We start from the raw sequence: 7,393 nt of genomic DNA on the forward strand, positions 1-7,393 counted from the left end.
TGCTCTGATTTCTCTGTTTAACGTATGTATTTAAAGCTTATGTAAATTTCCGTATGAATAGTTAGTCTGTCCCAAGTAGAGGTTCATTAAGTCTATACTGAAACAGTTTAACTTTTCATATAATACCTAACCCTAGTCGCAACTCAAGGACTAACTATGTTGCCCTAGTTCGTTCACTAATTTCTGTCATTAAAACCTTACAGACTTTTTCTTTGATTTTTATCTCTTCTTTAACTTTTTATCTTTCCTTTATCTTTGCCTCACTAATACGTTATTACCACTCCCTAAGTGTTTTATGAAGGTAATTATGAGATTCTGCACTTAAAGTTATCTTTCTAAAGCTTTTACAGAAAATTGCCTTTTCCGCATTATTTTATTATTTTTATTAAAATATTATTTTTAATTAAATATTATTATTTATTATTTTATTAATATATTTTCGAAAATTACCTTCCTTTAACCTTTTACTTTATAAATTCACTTTTTACCACCCGTAACTTTTAATATTTCTACTTTAACCACCCTAACTTTCAGAAATTACAAAATAACCCCTCAAACACCAAAATATTTACTTCCTTGCCCTTTGTAAGATCTAAAAGGTGTTCTTCAATGTTCTTCACCACACTCAAAGTGTTCTTCGTGTTCTTCGTAAATTCTTCAAGTTCTTTCTCTGTTTTTACCCATTTTTCAGTCTTTTCAGCAACCGATTTTTACCAAAATTCATAATAAATTAGCAGCCACTAAAACCCCATCTTTTCTACATGATTTCAACACAAATTGAACCTCAATTCAAGCCTAGGGTTTCGTTTTTCCAGCTGCCCCAAGAACATGAACTTTAAAGCTTGAATTTCATCAAATTTCATCAAAATTTCACCAAATTTTTACCAAGAATCAATCATATATACAACCAATTTTTAGCACAGCCAAATCATACAACATTCACACAACTCAAACACAAATAATCTAGATTAATTTCGTGACACCCTACCTGGTTTTGCTGCTCCTAATTCGGTTAAACTTTCAGGTGGTCCTTAAGCACTTTTTCCTCCTAAATCACATCAAGAACAACTTTAAATCCAAAAACTCTCAACTGAACAAATCTCACTCAGTATGTTAGGAAGAGATATCTCACCTTAGATTTGGTGGAAATTCACGTTTCTTGGCCCTCAAGTCAAGTTAAGCATGATTCTTAAGGAAGAACATCAAGAAAACACATGTTTTGCATGGTTTTCCTTGAAAACCCAATTGAAATGGGAGGGAGACAGCCATCTCACCTTATTTCCATCCTTGTTAAGTTACATGGTTATGTAGAGAAAGAAGAGAGGATCATTTTGGTGAAATCAGAGTTTTGATTTGAGTTTTAGTTCAGAAGAAATCAAGCTTGGAAGATTAAGTGTTCATGAAAGTTTCTCTCTTTTCTCTCTTGTTATTTTCGGCCAAAATGATGAAATGAGACATCCTTGGAGGTCTTGGGGGTGTAAGGTGAGTTGTGATTGGTTGGCTTGGAGGTGGGTTAAAATAATATTAAAATATCTCAGGTGTATAACTACTAAAACTAGATGTATCGGAACACTTGAAAAAACATCTCTAAAAATTATTTTCTGAGATAATAGCATAAATAAAACTAGTAACATATTTATTATGAGAATAGAACATGTATGATGAGGCCTTAGCATTGCTAACATCATCAGAGAGTGCTAGTGCTAAGCTGCACCAGTAAACCCTAAACCCGGTTAAACCGATTTCCTGTTTTTAACTAAAACAGACCAGGTAACCTTATAATATCATTCAAGAAGCTTCTAATACTAATATAATGATAATATTATCCTATTATCTCTCTTCTCTCATGAATCGAGTCTGGTTCGTCAAACTGAGCCTATTTACGAAAACTAGAATCAAAACTCCTAACCTATACGGTTCAAAAACTCGGTTCTCCATGGCCGCGTTGTCGAACTTGCCTCAAAAGAGGTTTTGGCTTAAAGATGACATAATGACAATGAGAATTGAGATGCTTGATGATATATTAGAGGTGTTCCCTTTACTGATCTTTCGGAGAAATCCGTACTTTCAGAAAAGATCTCATGTACTCGAAAATCAGGGTTGTTACATTCTACCCTCCTAAAAGAAAATTTTGCCCTCAAAATTTCAGCCACATGCAAGAATCGTTCTTCAAGCAGTCTATTTCCTTCAAGCCATCCTGACGAAGAGATCGGTCTGTTCCTTACAGCATCTAAATATCACATAGCCATGGCCATGGAGATCATAAAAGCTATAAGAATAGTTGTGCCTCTCACGAATTTGTCGTTCGGAACTCAATTAAACCATGCCTATTCACAGTCATTGAGGTCTTATCCACACCAAATAATCAGTATTAAGGTGATCAGTCTTAATATCTCAAGTTAGGCACGAACATTCCCAAAATGAGCACTCATAGACATTCATGCCAAATGTATCTTGAAGATACCCTAACAGCATGGGACACACAAGCAGAGTATGCAATGAAGCATAGCCAGTCCACTCCCCAGGCTCTATTGGGAACGAACTGCTCTGATACCAAATTGTAACGACCCAATTTCAGTACGCCTAGGACATACCAGAAACTGAGTGCTACCAATTTGTCATCCTAATTATTATCTATTATTTATTATATGAGCCTGATTCGTTGTTAAAAGCATAGTTAGTTAGTGAGGTACTTCTTTTTTAAAACGTTTGGATTAATAAACAGAATCATTTATAATCAATTCATAAATAATAACAGATAAAACAGTTATAAACAACCATATATAAATACATCACAAGTAATTGACAACATTCGGTGATTTAGCCTTTATTAGAAAATAGACCGTTAGTTAGAACACCCCAAGATATAGCTAAATAATATCTATATACGTATATATACATACAACATCCCAGGTCCTGACCTGTTCAAGAGGTCCCTAAGCTGGCACCTAGGCTAGCCTAGACTCTATACTCGCCTAGTCCCTCTAAACTACTAAAGCGAGGGAAAGTACGTTCTAGGTCTTCAAAACTCAAGTCAAGTGGAACGTCATCAGAAGGTGGAACATCATCTACTATTCCTCTGTACGATCAGACATTGCCATATGACGTCTCTCTGGTACCTCATCAGGTAGCCATACAACAGGAGTCTAGTTCATAGGATTTAGGCTAAAGTTCACGTACAAACGGGGTGCAGACGTTGGCTGGTCTCTCAGTATATACATATAAACAGAAAACGAGATTCACCCTAGACTCAGAAGACTACCTAGAGCGGAATCCATTTTGCGAATGGTCGTTAGTGAACTACGGAAGGGTACTCATGCTTCCATCTGAAGGGGGAAGGGAGAGAGAAGGGGGTAAGAACTGGGGAGTTCTTAGTAGGGCCGGGGTTATTAGTTAAGTTCATTAATTTGTGTCGCTTAGCAGATATATAGCAGAATACCGAGAAGTAATGAACAGAAGATACAGATAAATAGAGAAAATAGAAAGTAAAACACAAACAAAAGAATACAAAAAAACAAAACACAGACACAGAGAATAGAATGAAAACAAAGAAAGCATACATTCAAACAACAATCATAACAGAGGAAATGTGCAACCAAGTATGATGTATTTCTGTCCTATGCAGGCCATGAGCTCACGTGTCGGTTTACACCCTGCATCCCGACATTACCTAGGAACTAGTCCTAGATATGGCTTTATCTCTGTAGGTGAACTTCGGCCTACAGAAACAGCACTCCCATAAGTGAACTTCGGCTTACAGGAATAGTCAAATCACAATACAACAACTTTCTGTAGGTGAACTTCGGCCTACAGAAATAACACCTCTGTAAGTGAACTTCGGCTTACAGAAATAGTCTAATTACAGCACAACAACTTTCCGTAAGTGAACTTCGGCCTACAGAAATAGCACCTCTGTAAGTGAACTTTGGCTTACAGAAATAGCGCCCCTGTAAGTGAACTTCGGCTTACAGGTATCACAACTCTCTGTAGGTGAACTTCGGCCTACAGGAGCAACACCCTGAGATACACAATTGATATTCACTGTAGGTGAACTTCGGCCTACAGGAATAACAACTCACTGTAGGTGAACTTGGGCCTACAGGACCTCTAGGGCCAACAGAAAAGCAGCAGATGAATATTCAAATATCTCTGGAGTTGCCTTAACGCAACAAATGACCTTTCAACAGGCCCTCTGCTTGTTCTCTATTCTCTTTATCATATTACTCTTTTCACTTTGTCTTTTTACTCTGCTCTGATTACTCTGTTCTCTGTATCTCTTTACTTTTTTTCTGATTACTCTTTCCTCTATATCTATATTACTCTTTTTCTCTTTATCTCTTTACTTTACTCTGGTTGCCCTGTTTTCTGTGTTTCTCTACTCTGCTCTGATTTCTCTGTTTAACGTATGTATTTAAAGCTTATGTAAATTTCCGTATGAATAGTTAGTCTGTCCCAAGTAGAGGTTCATTAAGTCTATACTGAAACAGTTTAACTTTTCATATAATACCTAACCCTAGTCGCAACTCAAGGACTAACTATGTTGCCCTAGTTCGTTCACTAATTTCTGTCATTAAAACCTTACAGACTTTTTCTTTGATTTTTATCTCTTCTTTAACTTTTTATCTTTCCTTTATCTTTGCCTCACTAATACGTTATTACCACTCCCTAAGTGTTTTATGAAGGTAATTATGAGATTCTGCACTTAAAGTTATCTTTCTAAAGCTTTTACAGAAAATTGCCTTTTCCGCATTATTTTATTATTTTTATTAAAATATTATTTTTAATTAAATATTATTATTTAATATTTTATTATTATTTATTATTTTATTAATATATTTTCGAAAATTACCTTCCTTTAACCTTTTACTTTATAAATTCACTTTTTACCACCCGTAACTTTTAATATTTCTACTTTAACCACCCTAACTTTCAGAAATTACAAAATAACCCCTCAAACACCAAAATATTTACTTCCTTGCCCTTTGTAAGATCTAAAAGGTGTTCTTCAATGTTCTTCACCACACTCAAAGTGTTCTTCGTGTTCTTCGTAAATTCTTCAAGTTCTTTCTCTGTTTTTACCCATTTTTCAGTCTTTTCAGCAACCGATTTTTACCAAAATTCATAATAAATTAGCAGCCACTAAAACCCCATCTTTTCTACATGATTTCAACACAAATTGAACCTCAATTCAAGCCTAGGGTTTCGTTTTTCCAGCTGCCCCAAGAACATGAACTTTAAAGCTTGAATTTCATCAAATTTCATCAAAATTTCACCAAATTTTTACCAAGAATCAATCATATATACAACCAATTTTTAGCACAGCCAAATCATACAACATTCACACAACTCAAACACAAATAATCTAGATTAATTTCGTGACACCCTACCTGGTTTTGCTGCTCCTAATTCGGTTAAACTTTCAGGTGGTCCTTAAGCACTTTTTCCTCCTAAATCACATCAAGAACAACTTTAAATCCAAAAACTCTCAACTGAACAAATCTCACTCAGTATGTTAGGAAGAGATATCTCACCTTAGATTTGGTGGAAATTCACGTTTCTTGGCCCTCAAGTCAAGTTAAGCATGATTCTTAAGGAAGAACATCAAGAAAACACATGTTTTGCATGGTTTTCCTTGAAAACCCAATTGAAATGGGAGGGAGACAGCCATCTCACCTTATTTCCATCCTTGTTAAGTTACATGGTTATGTAGAGAAAGAAGAGAGGATCATTTTGGTGAAATCAGAGTTTTGATTTGAGTTTTAGTTCAGAAGAAATCAAGCTTGGAAGATTAAGTGTTCATGAAAGTTTCTCTCTTTTCTCTCTTGTTATTTTCGGCCAAAATGATGAAATGAGACATCCTTGGAGGTCTTGGGGGTGTAAGGTGAGTTGTGATTGGTTGGCTTGGAGGTGGGTTAAAATAATATTAAAATATCTCAGGTGTATAACTACTAAAACTAGATGTATCGGAACACTTGAAAAAACATCTCTAAAAATTATTTTCTGAGATAATAGCATAAATAAAACTAGTAACATATTTATTATGAGAATAGAACATGTATGATGAGGCCTTAGCATTGCTAACATCATCAGAGAGTGCTAGTGCTAAGCTGCACCAGTAAACCCTAAACCCGGTTAAACCGATTTCCTGTTTTTAACTAAAACAGACCAGGTAACCTTATAATATCATTCAAGAAGCTTCTAATACTAATATAATGATAATATTATCCTATTATCTCTCTTCTCTCATGAATCGAGTCTGGTTCGTCAAACTGAGCCTATTTACGAAAACTAGAATCAAAACTCCTAACCTATACGGTTCAAAAACTCGGTTCTCCATGGCCGCGTTGTCGAACTTGCCTCAAAAGAGGTTTTGGCTTAAAGATGACATAATGACAATGAGAATTGAGATGCTTGATGATATATTAGAGGTGTTCCCTTTACTGATCTTTCGGAGAAATCCGTACTTTCAGAAAAGATCTCATGTACTCGAAAATCAGGGTTGTTACATTCTACCCTCCTAAAAGAAAATTTTGCCCTCAAAATTTCAGCCACGTGCAAGAATCGTTCTTCAAGCAGTCTATTTCCTTCAAGCCATCCTGACGAAGAGATCGGTCTGTTCCTTACAGCATCTAAATATCACATAGCCATGGCCATGGAGATCATAAAAGCTATAAGAATAGTTGTGCCTCTCACGAATTTGTCGTTCGGAACTCAATTAAACCATGCCTATTCACAGTCATTGAGGTCTTATCCACACCAAATAATCAGTATTAAGGTGATCAGTCTTAATATCTCAAGTTAGGCACGAACATTCCCAAAATGAGCACTCATAGACATTCATGCCAAATGTATCTTGAAGATACCCTAACAGCATGGGACACACAAGCAGAGTATGCAATGAAGCATAGCCAGTCCACTCCCCAGGCTCTATTGGGAACGAACTGCTCTGATACCAAATTGTAACGACCCAATTTCAGTACGCCTAGGACATACCAGAAACTGAGTGCTACCAATTTGTCATCCTAATTATTATCTATTATTTATTATATGAGCCTGATTCGTTGTTAAAAGCATAGTTAGTTAGTGAGGTACTTCTTTTTTAAAACGTTTGGATTAATAAACAGAATCATTTATAATCAATTCATAAATAATAACAGATAAAACAGTTATAAACAACCATATATAAATACATCACAAGTAATTGACAACATTCGGTGATTTAGCCTTTATTAGAAAATAGACCGTTAGTTAGAACACCCCAAGATATAGCTAAATAATATCTATATACGTATATATACATACAACATCCCAGGTCCTGACCTGTTCAAGAGGTCCCTAAGCTGGCACCTAGGCTAGCCTAGACTCTATACTCGCCTAGTCCCTCTAAACTACT

The sequence above is a fragment of the Arachis ipaensis genome, chromosome B1 (genome assembly GCF_059453495.1).
Source record: "Arachis ipaensis isolate K30076 ecotype BB chromosome B1, ASM5945349v1, whole genome shotgun sequence".
In the NCBI taxonomy this organism is placed as follows: Eukaryota; Viridiplantae; Streptophyta; class Magnoliopsida; order Fabales; family Fabaceae; genus Arachis; species Arachis ipaensis.